This window comes from Temnothorax longispinosus, chromosome 5 (assembly GCF_030848805.1).
Source record: "Temnothorax longispinosus isolate EJ_2023e chromosome 5, Tlon_JGU_v1, whole genome shotgun sequence".
Lineage (NCBI taxonomy): Eukaryota > Metazoa > Arthropoda > Insecta > Hymenoptera > Formicidae > Temnothorax > Temnothorax longispinosus.
In genome coordinates, this window is record NC_092362.1 from 6,191,932 (window position 1) to 6,202,561 (window position 10,630).

Below are 10,630 nucleotides of genomic sequence, written 5' to 3' on the forward strand. Positions count from 1 at the left end.
GATGGATATCGCCGAATTGCAAAAAAAGCGTTGCGCTTACCGGCCTTAATCCGAGCGCTCTTGGCAGCGTCTTCACATTGTAACCTGTACAATTTGCATAATAAAAGGTGCGCGTGTAATAATATTGTGACGATGTGATGAGGGAGGAATCCAACTGTTAGCAAATTACTGGAATCGCGGTATTAATTGTAAGATGTCGTTTAAGCAATCATCTTGAAAACGATTAATACAGGAGTTTTTTTAAAAGAGATTCTCGGAATAGATACACGAATGTAAAATGTTAATTGCCACCGAGACTGTCGACGGCTTACCGATCGCGTCGTCGATCGATGAATCGCGTCGCGGTGGTTTATATATATATATAATAGTGGTTTATGTCCCTTCGCGCATACCACCCCGAAGGGAAGAGGCATAACGCGTTCGTGACACGATCCAGACCCTCTCGGCCTAGGCTCGCCGCCGATAAAATCTCACGTCGCTAAGCCGCGGACACGGAGATCCTCGTTTAGGAAGAAAAATCTGGTAGTCGTGCCGTGTTATTCGATGGCCAATCGAGATTAGGGAAGGCACGATCTCCGGAGCAGAACGGTCTCATTATTTCGTGGCAACGACTTCCACCGGCGATCGTTATGCCCCGTAATGATGATTAATGACCGCGTTACGCGCTTTATCACTTTAGATAACATTGTGTACGAAGGGGTAGATCACATTGTTTCCGCGGGCAAATCGCGAAAATGGTCTTACATCGTATAAATTAGTATCTTAATCGCTTAAAGATTAGCGCGATTGTCTTATTATTATTACCGTTTATCACACTAATAAATTTGCAGTGTCAAATTATATTTAGTTTGAGTAATTTTTAACCATTCCTATAGATTACCTACTCAATATGTCGTTAATTTAACTAAATTAATGTTAAAATAATAAATTTCAACACACACGACAGTTAAAAATAAAGTGTTATTTAACTTAAGGTATTGGTTTAAATTTCATCCTTTAACATTTAACAGTGTTATATTATTTTATTTTATATGAAATTACAATCATAATGTTCGGCAGGTAACGTAGCTGAACGTGAAAATTAGCGCGTCAACATGTAATGTTTTTTCTTGTAACAAACGTACGCCTAGACAAACTTATATTTTCTAAGACTCGGCAATCTCATAAAGATTACATACCCGTAATAAAATTTTGAAAATAAACATTCTCAAACAACGGACCACCGGAGACTTCATGTGCTCGCAGATGTCTTCTTCTTGGCTTTTAGCTCGCGCTCCCATCGTGATGCATTCTAGGAAGCGCTACAGAGAAGTCGGTGCAGACCCCTTTTGTTTACCGTCCGCGAACCACGTCGCATTGTCGTAACGTAATTGGCGGAACAAGCGCAACGAGGTCCAGAGATTGATGAGCCCCTTTCTTTTCCTTGAGATTCGTCGGAACCTTCGGAATTGCGCTCTCGTTATAACATTCGATGACGTTCGTTGCGACCAATTCGTTATGTAATACCCACAAATATTACGATACTTTTAAAAAGCGATTGCATAAATTAATCAATAGATTCCCGTACGCTAACTATATTTATGTAAATTAATATAATTACGTAAATTATTCCATCATTTGTGCATTTTATCATCTCAGGATTTTTTGTTGGATATTTTTGTCCGTCCTTCTATCTCTCGACTTTCAGCTACTCGGTTTTCTTTATGCTTACGCCTGATCCTAAATGCTACCTAGCTCTTTTTCACGCGACCACTTAAGGCTTGAAGAAAACGGGACGTGGGACCGGAGAGCCGTCCGCTCTCTTAATCGCGGCACTCCGCAGCCGCGCGGCCGGTATTATTATGTGGTCAACCTATTAGGGACTCGCATTATCAGCCCCCGTGAGTAGGTGCATAAGGCCTGCCTCCCTCCCCGCTCTCGCCGCCACCTCGCGTCGCGCTCGACAAAGGTTCCACGATTTATCGCGCATCCCGCGATAAATGTCCCTTGAATAACGGCTACAATAGATTTTACGACGTGTGCTCGTTAAGCAAACGCGACGAAGAAATATCGGAGGTCTCGGACCTCTACTTATTTCTCTGAACGAGTTAACGGCGATAAATCGAGCACCCTATAAATACGATCGCCGCAAAATTGAACGGGCTGAATTTGCGATTTATTCCCTCGCAAAATCCTCTCGCACGGAATAATCTTGAATAATCGTGCGATTCGTCGTGGTTGCGCGCGATCGCGGTCGCGCGTGCGACACGTTCGCGCGGTCGTTCGGCGCTTTTGCGGCGGTTTTGCTGGTTTACGTGTTGAACCCGCGCGGCCGCGTAATCGGGGGAGCGTTAGGACGGCGCGGCGTGGCGGTTAGGTCGGAGCACGCGAGAACACGAGGAAGGAGGGCGGCAGCTATCGTCGAATCGTCACCGTGGCACGCGTCTCGTGCGCAGCCGGTGCGTAAACCCGACAGGATCCACCTGTCGATGAAAAGTATCGAGAGGAGTTCTCTTCGCTCTCTTTTCCATTCCCCCCTTGTTCGCTCGTCCGTTCTCTCAACCACCGAGCGGACGGCGCGATGTAACCGCGTTGAACAAATAACCTGTTACGTCGTAACAGTTTCTTCGCCCGGGCCCGTGTATAATCCCCGTCTCTCGTTAGCGGTGCCCTTGTACGCTTCTCGTCTTCTGCCTTCTACCGTTCTCTATCGAAGAGAGCGAGGGAGATAGGCGCGGCGCGTCCGCGCCGAACAACTACCTGTCGACAAGCGGAAACGCAGCTCCCGATACCTCTGAGTTTAGCAGCCTCTATATCCGGTCGCGTATTTATATACAATTGCGATTTCGTGCACGCAGAACGATAATTATTTTTTATATCTTTGATCTTCCGCTGGCGAAATAATCCTTATTTATCTTCGCGTTCTAAAAAATTAATTAATGTAATTAACACGTAAGTATTAATAAGTATCCGGTCAATTCATGTGAATTTCTATTAAGATTCCTTCTCGTCCTTATGGTTTTTAATAATGCGATACGTGATTCTTGGAGTATAAAATGAAATCGGCGCTTCTCCGAGGATTGCGGGGAGGATGACTCATTATAGATATCTACCGGTCTATTCTTTCGCTATTATGCGATATATTATTCAATGCCGCGAATAGAGTCATCATTTGTTTTATCTTACACGAAACATTACGTGTGGCGAGTATGGCAATTAGTGAATTTAGATTCCAGCCGATAAATTAGTAATGTGCAGTGTATATGTACGCGGGGCAATCAGTCTCATCTATATTTCCCATAAACCATTTAGCTGTCATAAATATTGACTTGTATAATTATCACGGCGAAAAAAAATATTATCTACGATATATATCTTGTTGCTAGGGTGGCAGTGTGGTCTAGTGGTAGAGCGCCAGACTCGTAATCTGAGGAACCAGGTTCGAGTCCACTAGAGCCATGAAGCATGGAATGTTTTTTCCGATAGCTGCGCCCCTCCGTGCAAGATAGGCTCTTGTGCGGAGAAAACTGGCCTCCGTCTTTCGGAAAAGACGTTAAGCCGTTGGTCCAAAGGGTTAAAGTGAGAGGAAAAGGATAGTGTTGGTAGTAGATTGCGAACCCTGCGGGTATATGCAATAAATTACGAATATATCTTGGTGTTCGTGTGTAATAAGTGTATATTAAAGTTACTTTGTTATCGTACTTCCTTTCAACTTTCAAGCTGAATCACGAAATAGAAACATTGTATATGTATATTCTTATCCATATTTGAAGCTTTATTATTATTTGCGACTTATATACGAAATCTATTATCAATTTCTACCAGCATTGAAATAACCTTCTGTAGTTGTATTATTCTAGAAAATCATATAAAAATATACGCGATAACTACGAAAGTCTTAGAGACGTTTCTCTTAAAATCGTCAGGTTCGCAAATAGTATCGATTTTATCGGCGACGTTGGCTAGTTCAAATAAACGGCTCCGTTAGATATCCGCTGCGTGTCACCAAAAACAGCGATCGGCTAGAACCGAGCGTGGGTTGGAAGTGTGAAACGTTACACGATTGCCGAAGGCGGAAATGTATGCAAACGCGGGACAATCTTGCGGTCGATGGCGATTGCTCTGCGGCTTTTAAAAAGATTAGCAGTTGGTTAAGCGGGTAACCGCGAGCGAATGTGATGAATTTACGCGCCGCTTTCTGACAATTCGATTTCGTAGTCGCCCAAGACCGGAACGGACGCACTCGGGATAATATCGTCGCTGGTTCGGCGACTAAGCGGATATTTCGATGCTAATTCCGTGGCCGGACGCGCTATCGTTCGGACTCGTTGCGAAGAAAATTTCGCCAGCCTTGCGAAATCTAACCTGCTTTTTACATTTGAGATATCAGGTGATAAATATATATATTTTTTTATTTGGTTAAAGTTAAAATTTTGTGTGGAGCTGGTAAAAAGAAAAATCTATTGGATTCCTCAGACGCGAGATTTTAGAAGCTAGAAAGGACAGTCTTAATGAACTCGCGTGCACGATTTATCATCTCGAATCATCGTGATTCCGCGTATAGACATCAAGCTCGATCACGCTTCGTTCTCGTTAACAGAGTTTTCGCAATACTGTAATACTTCATGTAATGACACCGATGGCCCACATTTGACACAGGCCAGCGCATGATTTACACTTATCGTGCATGCCACTTTAACGCTCGCCATACCCGAGACATTTTATTGCAAAAACTTTGTAATGCGCGCAGCGTCCGACGCGTTGTTTAATCGGCGTAAAGCCGCGCGTAGGCAGAGTTTTTCTTCTCGGAATCCATTTCGAAGGCAGTGCCTGCCTTCGTAAATATATAAATACGTACGCGCGCGTGTCTGGCGGTTATTAATAAATTTCGCGGCAACGTCAGTACATCAGTAGCCATGGCGAATCTCATAACGGCACGATGCACGTCGGAGAGATATATTAACGCATAAAAAAGCAATATTTATACGCATTGACGTAGTTACACGCGTACGTAAAATTATTCATTTTTCGCTTCGATTTTCCCTGCATGCGTTTTCCAATCTTCAGGTATCAAGAGTTCAATATCGATTGTTGATCGTTAATAATAAAGCACAACGCACGCTGCTAATCTTTTTTTTTTTATATTTCTCGACGATCCATCGTTAAGATTTAATTAGCTGGTGCATTATTGATCAATATATCAATTACAATAATTTATCGTACTTTAATCTAATCTGGGCTTTTTGCTTTCGGGATCTACGGAACAAGAAAACGGGACGACGGACGGTGCTAAAAGAGTCATCGCTCTACCGACCGGTAAGTTCTTATTTGAAATTCCCCTCGTCGAATGTAATTGGGTACCGTCTCTTCGTCGTGATCACCGAGCGACTTAAGCCGGTTCTACAATACGTCGCAAACGATGGCAACTGCTAGTTGAAAAGTGTTATTTCTGATTGCCGATTGCCAGTTACTGTCGCCAAAAAAGTTAAAAGTTTGCCGACTCTCTTTTGACAACCGCAATTGACAAGCGCAACGTGGAAATAACACTTTTCAACTAGCAGTTGCCATCGTTTGCGACGTATTGTAGAACCGGCTTTAGCGGTACGCTCCGTGCGCCAAGGATTAACTGTGTAATTCGCTTTTAACGGGCATTATCGTTAATTCGATCGCGCGATCAATAAGATGCGGCGATTGCGAGAAAGAAACCGGCCAGAGAACGGTCTCGTCCCCGTTTTGAATTAGTTTTTCGACCGAGTACATTCGAATACAAACGATCTATAAATCGTGAGGGCGATCTCGAGATAAAAAATATATTCTAAAGTACCAAGACCACCGAATCGTGTGGTATTTACGAATATACTTCTTCCTGCCGCGTTACGGTTGACGAAAGAAAGTTGCGTTTTAATTTCGCTCGACGGGAAAGGGGGCCATAATCACGGCCATGATCCAATACGAAGAGCGTTCTTGAACGACACTCGACTTTCGTGAGGAAGGGTGGAAAGGGCGAGGGGGAGGATTCCGCGCTTGGACGATGGAGGAGGAGAAGGAGGAGAAGGTTGTACTACGAAGGATGGAGAGAAACGTTCATTATTCTATTCCGGCGGAGCGAGGCCAGCAATCTGGTCTTATAAAATAAACCACTCTAGCTTGCCCGCGGTCGGCGCGACGCGTCAAATAAATCGCAGCTCACTTCTTATGAGCTTACTTGCAACTTCAATTCTACCTCCTGCCTCGATCGTCCACCCGTCGTCCTTTCTCTTTCTCTCTCCGTCTGACACATCCCCGAATCTCTCGTCTCCTTCTCTCGTTTCGCATTCATGAAATGAATCCTTTGCGGGCGCTTTTACGCGCAAGGCGGAGTGAGAGAGAATCGAAAGGACGAAGGACCGAGGAAAATGGCACATAATGCGCCGTGCTGTACATATGTTGCACGGTTCTTACCGTTCGAAGACGTTTGTATTGAGAACACGCAAGTCAGTGGTTCGATTTTTGTGTGGAAATCGTAAATCATGCTTACTTAGCCGCACAGAAATATTTAAGTAAATTTATAAGAATATACTTTTGAACCCATTTTTGAGTGGAAAGATATTCAAATCTAGAGAATTTATAAATTCGATTTGATAACATTTTTGTGAAAGATCTTTTTAAAGAGTTAAAAAATTAAATTCCATGTCGAACAATTAATTGCGTGAAATCGATATACTGTTTGGAGTTCCGTTAAACGGACTGTCGGAATCTTGTCTCGGAAAGTGACGTTAATCAGCAATTTCGCAAGAGACAGCCTGGATGTCACCGGATGCAAGAAAGACTCATGCGAGCCACGCGATCGTGGACAATACGGGAGGCAAAGAAACGCGCGTGTAATTCATCTAGAGCGTGTATATTATCGTTCGCGCGGACCTGCTCGCTCGCGGCGTTTTGCTGGTGTAAACACCGGAAGCGAACACTGTTACTCGCTTGATGATTCGCTCGAGACAATCTCTCGCGGCACTTCCAGTCCATCCAATCCGCGTGCCGCCCGGTTTATAATTTAAGAAAAAGCGGCACGCTGAAAACTAACGATTATTTTTGTGCCGAGTCAAGGGGGAGGGAAAAGTATCCCGGGATATCTGAAATTCGAGCGTTTCGTTCCACAACGGCGCCAACTTAGTCCAGAGACTTAAGTCTTAGACGGAGATTAAGTGGTCCGAAACACCAACCATTACTTTACGAAATGTTTGCCGTGTCGTAGCCAAGAAACGTAGCGCGGCAAATGATCGCGGAGTCGCAGGCGATTTACTCTCGACGATAATCTGATTCACCGTCGAGGGATCTCGACAGACGCGCGTTTCTAGATCTCTCTCCTTCCCCTCTTTGTCGTTTGCTCACGCGCGCGCGCGCGCGCTCGCGTTCCCTTTCTCGATCTGGAATTTGGATTAAAGAAGACTCGGCCGAGAGCCGTCGAGACACGCGAGGGAAGAGATTAAGTAAAGCCGGAATAAATTACCTCCCCTTTCTCCCGCCTGCTAAATAAGCCGCCTGGTCTGGCCGAGAGACGCGTAGGGTGTAAACTCCGCCGCGTATACGTCTTGCACCGGTAGAATGCCATCGAGTTAATAGCTTTGTTCTTTAGGTAGCGTAAAGTCGACTTTTATTCAACGTTATCTAATCAGACCTTCGAAACACGACGAGAGTCACGAAGAGAAGTTGTCAGCTATATCGTAGTAGGATCTTTTTTCGCTCCAAATTAATTAGTCAATTAACCGATCACCTTGCCGCGTTTCTTAATCGTTACCTACGCGCTCTCTCATTATCAATGGTGGCACGAAGAAGGACTTTATGATAATGAATAAAACGAAAAGGAACAGGCGATTAAATCGTCGTTCTGCCTTCAAGGTTAAGGTTTACAGAGTTATTTCATTATTTAGTCAACGATTTTTATCCTATACGATTTTATTACGTCGTGTTAGTTTGTCGTGGATATATTTAGGGTGTACCCCTTAACATATTAACCATTTTAATGTTATCGAAAAAGATACTCTCGTCGAGGATCTAAAATACATTTAATATATCTGCTATTTAGTATTATTGGAAAGGGGAAAGGGGGAATATACTCGACCAGGATGGAAATTTTCCATCGGAGGGCCGTTCGGTCCGTGCGCGCTGTGAGACGCGATCGAACGCATCGGGAAATAAATGGCACGAGTTCACTTTAATCGACCAACGAGGCAATACCAATTAAACTTGCATTCCCGAACGATGTCTTCCCGCTCGCATGCACGCACGCGAGCAAAACCTCGTAGCTTATCGATACATCGCGCGCGTCATCGCCTCGATCCCTACTTCCGATGATGCATATGCATTTTCGCGCATTTCCGCGATGTAGCTACAAGCTTGCACGTCTATGCGCTTCTTCATCGTTAAATCGATCATGTTTATTACTGTTTGTCAATTTATTTAATTTATAAGAGATATAAATAGGTACCATATACAATATTGTTTGATGGTTTTAATATTACTTTGATTTGCTGAATGAACAAAATGATTCATATTCCTTCTAAAGACAGCGGTTATTAGAGCACCACTAAAGATTTCAGGCGAAATAGATTCAGTGAGACGCTTTAATAAATTCCCTAATAATAATACAATTTTCTACGATAAATTTTCGTTCAACATGAAAAACTCGTTGAACTCGACTTTGCGAATTCTGACGATGGACGTCTGCCCACATTCGCCTCGTGGTCTGTATCTTTATCTATAAGTGCGAAGCAGGCTGCGTACTCACTATATTGCGATCTCTTTTCCGAGAAAACTCCTTCGACAGCGTCTCGAAAACTCCCCTCGACCCCTTCACGCTCCGGCTGCTGCCTCCGTGATGCCTCTGGCGCTTCTGGCTTTTCTCAATCCGCTCTCAGGAACCCCGGTTCTCTCTTTCTCACCCTTGGCGAGCACCGGCGCCGATCGCGAGCAACGCACCGTTGATGTACCGTGTTGACCGGGGAAAGGGTTGAGGATGCGAGAGGAAGGAGAGATAGCGAAGAAGTGCGTACGCTAGAGTCACTACCGAGAGGAGATTCGCGTCCGCTGCGGAACGAACGAGAGCTGATTCACTGTGCACGCATTCCTGCTGTTATTTCAGGCCGACGCGTCGGACGGCGGCGCGTCTCGTCGTTATAGAAGATCCTCCTTTGCTCCTCTTTTCCACGCGCGTTTCATTCTTCGGCTCTCCCGGATTTCTCCGAAAAGTCTCGTTTTATCCGCGACTCTCTTAATCCCGTCACCGAACACAAAAGGGTCCATCCATTCACTGACACCGTGTCTATCACCCTCGGAAGACTCTTTGGTCTCTTGTCACTGCGAGTGTCACCGGTTTCGCGATTGCGCTCGAAATTATCAGTCAACACGGCAAAATTGTTCGATCGACCGTTCGATCGGCTCCTTTTTGACAAACACGATGCTCCTTGCTTTCTGACTGACGGTTATCTCTCTCTCTCTCTCTTTCCTTCTCAGTCTCGTCGAGGTTGCGACGTCGCGACACTGACGATACGCGCCACTACTCGTAGCAGCACTACTCCGAGAGGAGGATGTACACGAGGAAAGCTCGGGGCGAAGTGCCAGAAGAGCCGTCGCTTGAAATAACCGCTCGTCCACGCTCGTTCCCTCCGCAACCCCTCGTGGTCTTCCCCACTACGACGGATGCCGCCGAGTGCCGAGATCGCCGGCAAAACTCCGAACCCCACTACCATTCTGACTTCCCTCTCGCTCCCGTTCTAACGCCGAGCGCCTCCTCCGCGCGTCCTCTTCTCCTCCTTCCTCTTCTCTCCTCTCGTAGCCTATCCTATCCTCCCGCCGCTCGCGCGCTCCGTCGTTGCATTGCGTCGCCTTGCGTCGCCGTCGTCGCCTTGCGTCGTCACATCGTGCGTGCGCTACTCGTACGCACACGTGCGCGCGATGCAGTTTTCGCGCCATTCCGAGATGCGACGCGCGAAGGCCAGGACGGAATCTTCGTTTTTCATTCGCGGTTTCAGGTACTTGTCGAATTGTTGGAAGTCATTCCGCGTATCGACATTTCTCCACAGAACTAAAAACTATAAGAAATTCCACCTAAGATAGAAAATAGTAAAAGAATAATTCGGAATGTCGAATTCTCTCGAAGTCGAGCTCTCGATTTCGCGAGAGTTCGAACGAAAGAAATGCATTTCATGAAGTCCCGTTTCGTATCGGAGCAATCGCGTGAATAGTCGCACCTCGCAGGTAATTCCGAACGCTTCACGGCCACCATCTCGATGGGCCGCCCCTATTTTTCTTTCGTCCCCTCGTGCCACTGTGTCCGGAACACATTCGAGACATGTGTTGCCCGAACCTCGACCACCTTTTCGTTTCTCTCCGAGACATCCGAGACACCATGAACGGCAATGGTGGTGAAACAACCGAGATTACTAGCCGCCTCTCTCTTTCCCTCTCGGTCTCACTTCTGTTTCTCTCTTTTTCTCCCTCTTCGCCTTCGCGTCTCCCTTTCCCACCCCCTGGCGATGTCTGTCTCCGCCCGTTATTTATAGAAAGCCACGATGACTCGCCTAATCGTAACGACCTCACGGCGCAGACCTCACGGATACCTATTATTATCCAGTCGAATTAATGAAACTCCCTCGTAGCCAGCCGTGTTAATTTA

At 45.6% G+C, this 10,630-nt stretch overlaps 1 protein-coding gene across 2 annotated transcripts in view; it reads right to left on the bottom strand.

Moving 5' to 3' along the window:
* The window catches only part of LOC139812866 (fibroblast growth factor receptor homolog 1), a 37,523-nt gene extending 27,882 nt beyond the window's left edge, over positions 1–9,641 (bottom strand). Inside the window, exon 1 of one of the 2 annotated variants that reach the window (XM_071777972.1) lies at positions 8,744–9,641. The gene's annotated coding sequence lies outside the window, so the exon portion shown is untranslated. The remainder of the gene's footprint in view (positions 1–8,743) is intronic. The other variant, XM_071777971.1, reaches the window with a different exon arrangement.
* Between the last annotated feature and the right edge of the window lie 989 nt (positions 9,642–10,630).